The following is a 14687-nucleotide window of genomic DNA, read 5'->3' as shown; positions in this document are numbered from 1 at the left end:
ACCCCTTTTGAGCTTGAGGCCCGGGCCAAAATAGCTCTCCTGCTCCCCCCCCCTCCATCTAATTGGCCCTATATGTATGTATATATATAAAGTATACCCTCTATACATCAGAAACAGCAAGTAGCATGCTGTGGAATATCGCAGTAATATATATATATATATATATAAATGGTATATCAAAAATTACCTTAATACGATTCCTATCACGAGCTTTAATAAGCTGAGATCCAATTTGTATTTTGAACTAAAACTTTGATCTGCGTTCCATACCCATGAGTGCAGCCACTGTACTGACGGGTGATTAGCATCAGTGGTGGATTAGTAACATTCTTAGCAGGCATGTTGATCTTATGATATCTACATGAAAATAATTGAAATTTTAAACCTATTGTAGCTTAATATCTATCTACACAAGTTAGGGTGTAAAATTTACATACTTACAAATAACATCTTCAGAAACATGATATTTATGTATATGTATATACATATATCATGTTTAAATGAACTATTTTACTTCTAAATGATGATTACTTTTGTCTTATTTTAATACCCTAACCCGTTTTTTAAATTCAGTATTGAAGCTCTGTCATAAATAAAGAAGGCATCCGTTTAAGTAAGGGTTTAGGTGTGTTGTTTTATGTAATATTTCAGAAACGCTTGTTTCTAGTTGTGAGTACAAATAAGTTTTGGTTTGAAAAACAAAAACATAAATTCGTTCAGTGCCGAATATCTAGTATGCCTGGAAAAACCGGTAATAAAGCTCATGGCTATTTATGTAACCACTTCATTTTTTGTTTCATCTACAGGATGTGTCAATTGACTTGAGGACATCGATCTAAAAAATTATACTCTTGTGATTTTGTTCCTTTGTCTTGCTAGCGATCATGTGGCTTAGCATTTAAACAAAGCACGCGACGAGGTACCCGTCACAGCTGCTCGTGAAGTCTTTGCATAGCCCTATGAACGAAGGGCGTTATAAGAGGGGGCGCTACAATCTCCGTGTTGCTATCGAAGTGGCATAGAACAGACTTAGAGTGCAGAGAAAGTGGCACCTCAAACAGGACAGACGATCATCTCTGCATGGGACTTGGAGCTCGAAAGTGAGAGAAAGATTGTGTGCTGTGTGTCACATTTAGTGATTAGACACAAAACAGAGCCCAACAGGTCGTGGAAATACTGTTCATAAGGTATTTTAGCGAATCCTTCTGTAAAAAACAAGAAATTAAATGTACTGTTAAATAAAAAAATTCTGAAGCAGGGGACTGTGGGTAATAACCGTTTAAAAAAATTATTTATTTCGGTATTCTACAAGTTCTACTTTAGCAAACATTACAGTACGATCTGTTGATTATTAATTATTTAGAAAAGAAAATTACGGTGTTTTTTGTTTCAAAAAGCGACTAACAACACTTTGAAAGTGTTGAATCAGTTGAAATTTGATCGAAAAGTCCCGAACGATAGAGGCAATTTTACCGTTTCGCATAACAAGTGTAGTGATCTGGCGAAAGGGAAGATAACTGTTGATATTTGAATAATATAAGTATATAATATCATCTACAGCCATCTGAATCTCGGATGAATGTTTGGATGAACAAAATAAATAAATCGCCTAAAGGAAAGAAGAATAACTAGGTAAGCGAACCTTCAAAGTTGAAAATTTTATCACTGGGTAAATTTTATTGAATTTCACTTGTTAGTTTGTATATTTACTTATATATATATATATATGTGTGTTTGTGTGTGTGTGTGTGTGTTAACATACTTATAGAAACACGTTGTAGATAAAGGTATTAATAATTTAGTTCAAGAGCCATGTGTAATGTAGTGTTACTTTAAAGAGACAATATTTAATGTTTTACTGTTTGTAATATTGAACTTTTATAATTTATGCTGATAACCCTAGGATGCAGAAAAGTCAGATATTAAATATCCTTGAACTATTATAAAGAAAAGGTTGAACTGGTTATCAGTGGATGCCTATCGTTTTTAAAGAGTAGTTACTGGGTATTAGACCAAATTCTAACATGTGACTGAGCTTAATTATCTCGTAATACTGAATAATGTGACCTATTCTTGCCACTGCACCTCTTCCTTTTCTTCTTACAGAGGTTCTAATCTATTATTCGCGTGATCTTAAAAATGAAGCTTTTTTCTTCTTCTTCATAACGAATGTATAAATAATATACGACATTGAATATTTGCTTGCACATTAATGTAGGCATTCTCTGGAAAATTCAGCTTCACGTATGCATCTGTTAACATTTATATGAATTGGTCAAGAATCAAAAAATACTATAAATCATTTCCAAAGCCAAGGAAATACTCCGTTTAAAAAAAAGGGCATTTTATTTATAAGGTTAAGATCAATAGTAGAAGTTAAGTTTGTGGTATATCATTTGATGCTTTCTGGAATCTCCAAATGCCGTACGAATTTAAAAGGGTTACTTTGTAAGGACGATTTGCATATCCTAATGTAGTGGTGCGTCACCACAAATGCGAACCTGGCGCCTTGTGTAGCATCTATATATTTGGCTCACGGCATAATCCCGCCCTTTCGATAGTGCATGGCCGCCACTCTTAGAATTATGGCTTGAGAAATATGCCATACCCTTTTCCTAGTAAAGATACTCAGATTGAGAAATTATTAAACGTCATTAAGCCAAAGTACCAACATTTTGAAGAAGAGACTTTTCAGTGTTCTTTATATAAACGAAGAAATTCATACAGAAGACAGTATTATGACAGTTTTTATGACAGTAACGGGTCACAAAACCATACCCCAAATCAATCAGCAACAACTTCTTCACCTACGAAGTGAAAGTTTTGGTTGCGAAAGAAGGTCCTCCGACTTCCAACAAAATCATTGTGATGAGTATGAATGTATATCATGATATCGTTAATAAAATAATAAACAAGAATTTCAAATTTACAAAACCTCGAAAGCCAAAAATTCACACCTCTAAATCAACGGTTACTTCTCTCATGAGAAAAAAGATGGACGAAAAAACTAGAGTCGCAACAGTCCCATTCGTCCACATATATTTCACCCACTCCAATACAGCTCCAATAAAAAAAATTTTGTCTTTACTCTGCTGTCTTGGAAGACGACGTCTACGCACATTGGAGACTCTGTGGAAAGATAGTCATGATACGTGGCCCAAGACTGACGTTGGTATCCTTGAAGAAACTTGTTACAGCTGAAAGTACGGAGTCGTACAACAATACGTGGTCACGACCGTCACATGGAATATAATTAGATGTGGAAAAACTATTCCAGGAGCAGGGGTCACCTGAAACATCGTTCTTATAAAATGCGATTAATTGTCAGTTGCCGACTGTTAAGGTATAGTAATAATTTACATGTTGTAAAATATATGATTCAATATGATACAAAACTAGAAATCGTGAAACAAAATTCAAGGTTGAAAATTAGAAGTTTAAAATTTTACTTCTTTAAAATAACAAAGGCCTGCGATGGTTTTATTGCCTTAAAATCCCATAGTAATTCCTGTATGCTGAATCCGAAAATGATATCAACTTTTCTCCATCAAGTACAGATTTTTCACAAAACGTCATATTTACTTTTACATAAGTGAATCATTCTCATTGAAATCGCGTCACATTTTGCTATGCTTAAAATGTTGACAACCACTGGCTATAGATTTCTCTAGACCAATCGCGACGTGAGAGTCTTATCGATTGTTCTAGAACCAACGAGAAACACACCGCTAGTATATAAACGGTTATTGGGCCGCATGCCGTGTCATTTTTAGATAGTATTTGTTTGTGAGTGCACTTTAAATTTTTTCTTTTCTTTAGCAATAAAAGGTTGTGTAAATGACCCAAACATATTCTGTTATATTTGTGGTAAATTTGTTGTAAAGAAATAAATGCAAAACATTACAGAATTTCTCAAAAAAGCGTATTTTGGAATAAAATTTGAGGACAAATCATGGGCTCCGCACAATATTTGGACCGTTTGTGTCAAATAGCTGAGACAATGGACTAAAAGTAAGAAAATGTCTTTGCCTTTTGGAATTCCAATGGTCTGGCGTGAGCCTAGAAACCACGGAAATGACTGCTATTTTTGCTCATGTAACATGCAAGGCTACAACACTCGAAATACAAAGGAAATTTCTTAACCGAGCCTTCAATCTGCTATAAGACCTGTTGCTCATGGACCTGATGTACCTGTACCTACTCCACCGGAGACTCTTCACACAGTTTCATCTGATATCAATAGAAATGATGTTGGAGATTGTTTTCATCCTGAAATGTCTGGTGAACCACAATTTTTCACACAAGGTGCACTTAATGATTTGGTGAGAGATTTGGGCCTTCCAAATGATTCTTCAGAGATTTTGGAGTCCAGACTTCGGACTAAGAACTTACTATCTCCAGGGTCATAATTTTACTGGTACAGAAATCATGAAAAAGAGGTTTATTCCATACTTTTCGCAAGAAGGTTCACTCGTTTATTGCAACAATATTGCTGAATTAATACCAATGCTAGGAGCTGAAGCCTATCAACCAAGTGAGTGGCAATTGTTCATTGATTCCTCCAAAAGAAGTCTAAAAGGTGTTCTCCTTCACAATGGTAACATATATGCATCTGTTACTATTGCTCATTTGAACTTCTTAATAAGGTCAAATACAAAGAACATGGTTGGCTACTTTGTGGAGACTTAAAAGTCCTTTGTATGTTGTTGGGTCAACAATCCGGTTATACAAAGTTTCCATGTTTTTTGTGTGAATGGGACAGCAGAGCACGAAATAAGCACTGGATAAATAAATAATGGCCACGCAGAGTCAGCATGATACCAGGATCGAAAAACATTGAACGAGAAAGTTTGGTTGACACAAGGAAAGTCCTATTACCTCCACTTCACATAAAACTGGCTTGATGAAGCAGTTTGTAAAGGCCTTAGATAAAAATGACATCTATGTGAGCAATTCCCATCTCTTTCAGAAGCAAGACTTAAAGGAGGGATTTTTGTTGGGCCTCAGATTAGGAAGTTAACTTCGGATGAACAATTCGAAAGGACAATGAGGAAAGATGAAAAAGAAACGTGGATTGCCTTTAAAGATATTATTGACAAATTTTTAGGAAACAACAAGAACCCAAATTACGAAAATATTGTCAATAACATGCTCGATAACTTCAAAGAGTTGGGTTGTAATATGAGCTTGAAAGTTCATTTCTTACACTCACATATTGACTATTTCCCTGAAATTCTGTGTGTCTTCAGCGAAGAACAAGGGGAAAGGTTTCATCAAGACATCAGAGAAATAGAGAAGAGGTATTAGGGAAAGTGGATTGAAGGTCATTGAAACGCAATACATAAATGAAAGACCATAACACGTAGTTTTGAGACTAAAAGACGTAGATTTCACAAAAAAATCAGGATGAATATTCATTTGACATCAATGTTCTCTTTTCTTCAGCTTGTTTTTATTTTTAGCAAACATAATAACAAATAATGTTCATTGTGGTAAACGAAATAATAATTTGATCTAAGGAAGAATTTTTTTTTTCTTCCCGATTTGTAAAAGATCCTTATGTTATAGAAAAAAATTAATATTATTTTTGAAATCTGCATAGCTGAGTTATGGAAAATCCGTTATTAAAATCAAATCAACTTTATGAAGTTTAAATTCGCAAGCCTGTGTAGTTAGTGATTCGGAATTACAAGGACACCTTCATCATTGAAAAATTGCTGATCTGCCTAACTCTCTATCAGATATAAAATATACTCCCAACACTCACAATACTGTACCTGTTTTGAAAGCGAATATTAACCATGATTTCACAATTGCTTGTTTGAAGTAAATGCCGATGCTTTTAGCTGGTTAAAATGTATGACGTCACCAATTCATTTTTATGTTGAAGTAGTACATACTGTATCACAAACTTTTTTATCCTTTTGCTGGGAAATTATTTTCGTCTCGATATATTTTGTTCTCAAACTGAAGCCCCCAGTGGCTCAACGTTAAGTCTGAAGGATGATAATACTAAAAATCGGGTTTCGATACCTGTGGTGGGCACAGTACAGCTAGCCCATTGGGTAGCTTTATGCTTAACTAAAAACAAATTCAAACTGAAAAATTCGTTTAACGAAATCTCATTCTCAAAATTCTCTGGACTTTAACTAACAAAGTTAAAGCCAGACGACGCCTACCTGAAGAGCTTCAATTTTCTGTTGGCTGTAACTAGTATAAATTAATTAAAAGAGAACGTGATTAGACATATGGATACTCTTTCTCTCTGTTGTTCATCACAACTCTCAAATTGAAAATCCTCGACAAATGTTTCTTTTTTCTTTTTCTGCAGTGTAATCGCTCGTTTGTTTTGAGTCTGAAAAGTTGAAAGCTCCTTCCAACTTGTGCTTTAGTCAGCCAGTTGTGATCAGTAAAAGTTGTAAGTTATAATGTACAGCACACAATATGAGAGTTTTATGTTCTTAAATTCACTTCATAAAGCTTATAGCTGGTAATATGCTTTCTGATTTAAATGGTCGGTTTTTATTCTGCTTTTATATTAATTTTTCCTATTATTTTATTTTCCTTAGAAGTATTACTTGATGAGCTAATTGATTCAACCTATTCACACCAAACATATTATTTACAATAAAAGCTTGGATTCTAATTTTTATATATTTTAATTATACAGCGTGTCAGGATATATGCCATCTGTAGAATATCTCGATACTCGAAAATTAGGGAACTGGAAATTAGTGCTATTAACAACTCAGTTAATAGCCTAAATTGTTAGTTTTTGCTAGCAAAGCATATCTTTTGCTCATTTGTCCCCCGGTGAGATAATGGTTAGTCTTCGGATTTACAACGCTAAAATCAGTGGTTCGATTCTCTTCGGTGGACACAGCAGATAGCCCGATTATGGTTTTGCTATAATGAAATACACACACACACACTTTTAATCATTCATATTGTCTGACTTTTTAGATAAGTCTGTTTAAATGAGGAATATTTTTTTTCCGGTAAAACACAGAAAAGGTTTGTATTTCAGCTAATCATTTAAAACAGTAAACTTGTCGGAGCCGGCTTTAACGCTAGTAAGAAAACAAGTGTTTGAGCCCGCGCTCTATTCCAAGCGAATAGTTTTTTTTGTTGTTGTTGTTTGTAATTAAGCACAAAGCTACACAATGGGCTATCTGTGCTCTGCCCACCACGGGTATCGAAACCCGGATTCTAGCGTTGTAAGTCCGCAGACATACCGCTGTACCACTGGGGGGGGGGGGGCTGCTACCACAGTTATTCAAATAATAAATGCTCATAGGCTGCATGACAATTTTTGGATTTCACTTTGTTAAAAAAATAACACTTAAAATAAATGCATTAACTATTATTTATCTCTAACATAAGAGCAACAAAATACTATGTTTAATTCCTTAAAATAACTGTTAGGCACCTGATTTGAATTGTAATTATAAACAAATTACTTGGGTAGGATAAATTATTTTTAAACTGTCTGCTAGCGTTCAGCCTATTATTGAACTGTGTGACCTGATTACCTTGCTTTGCGCCTACTAAGTTTGAGTCACAAAAAAAAGGCAATAAAATGTAATGTTTTGAACAATACTGTTTCTACCCTCTGAAACCTTTAGTAGTTTTTAGGGTATTATCATTGTATGTGTTCTCCTACTTGTGCCATGATGACCCCAAAAAAGTCAACCTTTAATAGAACTAAAGCAAAATGTGCATAACGATTATGATTCCATTTAAAATCCCATTGCATATCAAGGCCAAAAACACAAAACTTAATAGAACTAAAGCATAATGTTCATGACGATTATGATTCCATTTAAAATCTTATTGCAAAAAGATTGAATCGAAATTTGAAGCTTAAACCTGTATGGACTTCAACTGACAAAAATAAAGCCAGACGACGTTTCATGAAGAGCTTTAATTTTCTGTTGGCTGTAACTAATATAGAATAGCCAAAAGAGAACATGATTGGACATGTGGATACAGTGCTTCTCTTCCTTCCTGTTGTTCAACACAGGTAATTACCAGTATACAAGAAAAAGAAGACATGGAAAGTCAAGTCAGCATTCCTGGTTTACCTGACGCATTCCATGTTTCGCACGATCTATATCTATTATACATTCATTGTTTCTCAGTTAATTCAGCTACATAGAAAATAACTGCTGTTTATAAATTAGGTAGAAATGAAATATAACTCCCTGTTTTGAAAATGGCAAGTTACAATATAATTAGATTTGATCAAAAAGCGAAAGCTTTGTTTGTTTGTTTGTAGTTAAGCGCAAAGCTCAACAATGAACTATTTTTGCTATGCCCACCACGACCGTCGAAACACGATTTTTAGCGTTTTATAAGGCAGTAGATTTACCGTTGAGCCACTGGGGGCGAGGAAAAGCAAACCCAATAATCGAATATAAAATTAGTGGCGTACATTAGGAAAGGAAGTGGAAGCATAATTGAGAATGTGTTACATTTTGAGCAGTCTGGTGCAGTGGAAAGTGACATGTTTTCAACATTTAACCGTTCTGAAATATTCAACTTCTAGGAGAACATGTTCGATATTACGCGAACCCTGTAGTTTAGCCTACTTGGCTTCTAAATACCGAAGAATAGTGACGCTTTCAACCAATCGTCTTCTCTTTGTCAGACACAAGCTAGGAGCTGCCATAGCACGTAAACGATTCGGACCCGATTTAGCGTTTGTGTAACTTACGTTCAGTATATATTTTAATATAAACATTAACCCTAAATTATATCAGACACCAGCTGCCTAGTGTCGGCTAACAATACGAAGAATTAAACTGTAGCAGAATGCTACAAGTTCTTCAAATACCTAAAGAATGATAAGTTTCTTTTTTGTGAATATAAAACGCTTAAATACACCTTTTCGATACCTCACTAAAGGCTTGGTTTGGTCGTTTCATTGGTGGTAGTGTCCAGGGTCACTGATGAGGAGTGGAATTCTCCGATACTAGTCTGGCTCACAGACACGCCCCAATAAAAGAATAGGCCATTCCAAGCTTTTACTTGTTGTTAAACAAATGTTTAAACAACTCTATTCAATTAAGTACAGAATATACTTAACGTAATATATCAGCATAATAAACGAATCAGTGTCCTCATCACCGAAGTAATTTAAATGTGTCATTTTCTTCACCTTTATATTATCATTGGTGTCATTATTATCGATACCTAACAAATCGCCAGTAAATGTTCACGCCTACTCTCGATTCTTACTGTTGCTTGGCTTGTAAATCTCAGTCTGGATAATGTACTTGTGGTAGTCAGCGTGCAGCTTGTTTGCTGCCAAGCTAGCCTTATAACTGAGAAATAACACACATATAAAGCTCAGAATATAATCATATACTCTCTGGGCTGCAAAAAAATTCAAAGGGCGTATTCGTATAAAACACTGAAGTGAAAAAAATTGATGTGACTATCGGTACCCAGTGAAGGCTTTAATGAAACTGGAATGAATAACAGTGATCAGTGAAGGGTGTTAAAAGCTAAAATGAACAAAAGTACCTATTAAGGGTTTTAAAAGCTGAATATAACAGTGTTACGTATTACAATTTCGAATGGTCTGAAACCGAGCTAAATGATAATTTAAATTTAGTAGTTAAATAAATGCCGATATATCTCCAATTTATGATATTTGCCAACAAGATTGATACACATTGTTTTCTTTTTTTTTAATACAAGTATATTTTAATACACAAACAATAATACAATTTACAATAACAGTTATTACAAATAGTTATTACAAACAATGATTTATATATAAAAGTTTTACAAACTTACAAGCAATTGTAACGCATTTATTATATATTTATTTTAATATCAACGTTTGTTTGATTAAGTTTATATTTAGAAACATACATAGCTTATACTGTTAAATATGTATTGCGAAACTCCCGTCTATTCTCCAAAGTTGTCGTAGATTCTCCAGAGTAAGAATCAACAATGTATGTGTAAACGTAAACACTTGTGTTAGCGTCAGTTACGTAAAACTGAAATTTCTAGAAAGCATCCACACGCCTATAAATATAACCAACGCAATGTGCTAAAAAGAGTATTTATTGTTAATTTGCTATAGTCAGTGTGCTATAAACTTTGGAAGCTATAACTGTGATTATTATAACGCTCGTCAATCGGAAAACTTCAGATATTTGACCAGGAGCATTTACAAAGTTCGAACATTACAAACCATTTAACTTCACTGGATTCACATCGGACATTAGTACATTTACGATAACATTACCTAACGTCACCGATAGGAATATATCGGGGCTACAAAACGTTGAAGTGCATAACGTAATCGACGGGGCTACAAAACGTTGAAGTGAGTACGTTATCGACAGGGCTACAAAACGTTCAAGTGAATAACGTTATCGAGAGAGTGTAAAACATTGAAATGAATAACGTTATCGACGTGGCTGTAAAACGTTGAGTGAATAACGTAATCAACGGGGCCACAAAACATTGAAGTGAATAACGTTATCGCTGGTGCTACAAAACCATGAACTGAATAACAGTGCTCAGCGTGAGTTGTAAAATGCTGAGGTATAACAGTAAGTACCTAGTGAGGATTCTAAAAATTCAAAATCCTGAAGTGACAACAGTGCCTAGTAAGTATTGTAAAAACTTAAAAGAGAACAACGGTACGCAATTATGAGTTCAAAAATATGGAGTGAGAATAGTGCGTAGTGAGAATTTTAAATATTTGAGGAAAACAAATATCCATTAAGAGTTGTGAATGTTTGTAGGAAAAAAGTAAAAACGGTATTTGGTTTCATGCAATACTCAGTTTCAGATTCCAGAGATTTAAGTGTTTAAAGAAAATATTACATATAGTTCGCTACACGCTTTAATCAATCTTTTATTAGTGTCATTTTTAATTGTAAAAGTTCAGTAAACTTGAAACGTCTGTAATCCAATCATTTAGTGAATCATGGAGAACTACAATTCTATCATAGTTACCCAAGATCAATAGAAACGTTAAGTCCATTGTAATATAATATATACGCGGCCAAGTGGTTAGCGTAACGTATGGTTCTTGTACCGTTACCGCTATCTGCACTTTACGGCCGTTGGTGAGTTATAAAAGTGAGGGTCATATCACACTAGTCGGTCTGACAACAGCCAGCGGTGAATGGATTTGACTATTTTCCTTACATCTAGTCTATCTCTTCGATATTTTGCGCAGATATCTATCATGCAGATTTGCTCGAAGTTCAACAATAACAAAAAATACTTAGATAAACTGACTTATACGTCCATTGGCAGTTGTCTGCTTTGAGGGAATTTTCTGAAAACATTTTACCTTTTGTCTAAAACTTTGTTTGCAATAAATTCATTACTAACAGGTTTCCTGAGGTTTCTGGTGTATAATACGGATCGTAGTTTAATTCAATTGAAAAATAAATTAAAATGAGTTTTTCTAAACATTCAGTTGAATGATCTTTTTTGATTAACACTGTCTGAATAATTTCGTATTACATACAGGAATAGGAAAGTTTTGATTATTAATATGAAATTTACATTTTCTAGTTGCAGTTTAATAATCGAAAAAAAAGACATAAAAAATTAAAAGATTTAGGATGTAAGGCACAAAAGTTCATTTGTAGGGAACAAAGTTTAGGATGTAAGGCAAAAAAGTTCATATGTAGGAACAAAGTTTAGGATGTAAGGCAAAAAAGTTCATATGTAGGAACAAAGTTTAGGATGTAAGGCAAAAAAGTTTAGGATGTAAGGTAAAAAGTTCATATGTAGGAACAAAGTTTAGGATGTAAGGCAAAAAGTTCATATGTAGGAACAAAGTTTAGGATGTAAGGCAAAAAAGTTCATATGTAGGAACAAAGTTTAGGATGTAAGGCAAAAAGTTCATATGTAGGAACAAAGTGTAGGATGTAAGGCAAAAAAGTTCATATGTAAGAACAAAGTTTAGGATGTAAGGCAAAAACAATTATTCAAGGCCACAGAAAACAGACACACTTGCTTGAATATAATATCTCATATCCACCATTGCACGAAAACACTAAATCATTCTTAATAACAAAAACTAAGAAAATATCCAATAGTTCATCTGACTTTTTTGTTTTATATTATTTATCATTTGCGTTATATAATATATATATATATCTTAGACTCATATTTTAAATTTTATGATTTCAATGCGGGAACTTATACAATAGTCTTCATCGATCGTTTAGTTGTTTGAAATTTAGGAGAAAAAAAATAAGAAATAAAAACAAATTAATTTATGTATGTTTGTAGAAGCTTCCATATATCTTGTTCTCCAGCATGATAAGCTGTAAGAAACAATATGCAGTCTGTAGTGCACTTCGGACAAAAGGAAGGACCCCTGAACGTAACGGTAATAAATCAGTGGAGGAAACTGTGCCATCCTACGCTGTTTACTTAATGTTTCCTCTATTTCTCTCGAGAATTCACTAATAAGTTAGCAATTTAACGCATGCGCATTTCGAAAATTACAATAAAGCAATTCATATTGATATAATTTTTATAGATATAAAAATTCAATGAACTTACTTATAACTTTCTGTGGTAATTAGAAATCAATAGGCAAGTAATAGAAATCGATTCTATATAATTTCACGCTTTTACTATGTGTGAAAAGTTAAAATGTGTGAAAAGTTAAAAAGCCATTATTGCTAATCATAACTTTCCTATTCTGGTCGGGCGTGGCCTAAAGTTAGCGTACCTGAGAATACGAGGATTAATGGCTCGCATCCTTTTACAGTTAAAACGCGCTCCACACTGTGGAGCCCTGGGTGATAGTAAGTCAGACGAAAGTAGCCCAAGAGCTGACAGTGGGCGCTGTTTGACAAATTGCTTTCCCTTTAGTGTATCAGTTCAAGGTTAGATTGCTCTTTGCGTAGATTGGCGTGAAATTTCTAAAACAAACAAACAAGAACTTCTCCTTTCCTTAGAGAAAGGATATTAATGTAGAATAGGTCCTCTGAAATTCAAAAGTTCCAAGTGACACGCAATTTTCTAATATACAGTGCGAACCGTGGTGTCTGTCCAAGCTTTCGCCTGTCTCCCGTTTGAAAAGCTGCGCATTGCAGGCAAAACTCAACGTTCACTTTTGAAATGACGAAAGAACAGACATGAATAATGTGGATGCCAAATTTTATTTCGTAAGCAAGATATTCTACACTAAATTGTTAGGAATTAATCACACTTTCATTTCAAAATGTGACGTAACTTAAAGAATAAAAATGTAGATTTACCGTATGTTATTGTTGAGCGCCTCTTAGCATGACTGAAATACTCAACAATTACTTTTCGCGGTGGGCGGTATAAGTAGCTCAGAGCTTTGACTCTGAGTGAAACCAAGAGTGCAACACAATTAACCTTTTTAAAGTCTATGAAATAATTTAAATTGATAGATTAACTTAAACTTTTCCGGCACTGGGGACGGATACTTCACCTTGTATAAACATAAAATATTTTTCTGATATTCGCCACATTTCATATTTTGTTTCTGATGGGCTGGCACTGTTTTGTTCTGCCTTTTAGGTCAGGTTTTATCTATTGATAGAACAGTTTAAGCTTATTTTACTCGATTTTTAAGTTTTTGTATAAAGAATGACAAAATAAAACTGTATATAATTTTGGTACACAAAGTTGATAGTAAACTCAGTAATTATTGCTACGTAATATAATATTTTGGGACAACATGGGACCTATTGGTTCATATCGGCTGTTCCATCCTCAAAATTAAATTAAAATGATTAAATAATAATAATAAAATTTTAAACCCAACCCTTTTCATTCATATACTTATCAAGCTTTTTCTTAAACTCATTTAAATTGACTGTCTCTACAACGTCTGAAGGCAACTCATTCCAAAGGCAAACGACCCTGTTAGAAAAATAAAACTATCTTACCTGAAAATGACTCCTACCTTGCTCAAATTTATATTCGTGTCCACTAGTCCTACTATTCTCATTGTTAAATATAAAAAAATATGATACATCAGCACTATCAATTTCCTTTACAATCTTAAAGACCTCAATCTGATCCCCCTAACTCTTCTTTTTTCAAGAGAAAACAGTTTGAGAGATTTCAGCCTCTCGTCGTATGACAACCCCACCATCCCAGGCACCATTCTAGTAACCCTTCTCAGAACTGTTTCCAACAATTCAATATCCTTCCTAAAGTAAGGAGCCCAAGACTGAACACAATACTCCAAATGTGACCTGTACATTGAAAGTATAACCTCTTTAGACTCGTATTCAATATTTCTATAGATACAACCTAAAATCCTATTTGCCCTACCACTAGCAACAACAAACTGTTGCGATGGCTTTAGAGACTGATCAACTATTACACCAAGATTCGTTTCCTTCATAACACTATTAATGTTATTCCCATCCAAATTATATTTAGAATTCAAATTATGATAACCCACATGCATTATCTTGCATTTATTATAATTAAAACCCATCTACCATTTATTTGCCCAACTCACTAAATGATCTAAATCTTTTTGTAAAGCAGCAGCATCCTCTTCACAGTTAGCAACACCCAAGGCCTTAATATAATCTGCAAATTTAAGTAATTTATTGACTATCCCTTCATCTATGCCATTGCTGTAAATCAAGAAGAGCAAAGGTCCTAAGACTGATCCCTGAGGTACCCCACTTGTGACATTA

At 34.1% G+C, this 14687-nt stretch overlaps 1 protein-coding gene across 1 annotated transcript in view; it reads left to right on the top strand.

Annotated features, from left to right (window-relative positions):
* Nucleotides 1–1051: 1051 nt before the first annotated feature.
* Nucleotides 1052–14687, top strand: part of LOC106471344 (collagen alpha-1(IX) chain-like) — a gene marked incomplete at its 3' end in the record, with an annotated part of 76624 nt that continues 62988 nt past the window's right edge. The window contains exon 1 of the mRNA XM_022399955.1: nt 1052–1632. The remainder of the gene's footprint in view (nt 1633–14687) is intronic.

Source organism: Limulus polyphemus, unplaced genomic scaffold, assembly GCF_000517525.1.
Source record: "Limulus polyphemus unplaced genomic scaffold, Limulus_polyphemus-2.1.2 Scaffold4557, whole genome shotgun sequence".
Taxonomy (NCBI): Eukaryota; Metazoa; Arthropoda; class Merostomata; order Xiphosura; family Limulidae; genus Limulus; species Limulus polyphemus.
Note: the sequence above shows the minus strand (reverse complement) of the source record. Positions and strands in the feature narration are given on the sequence as shown.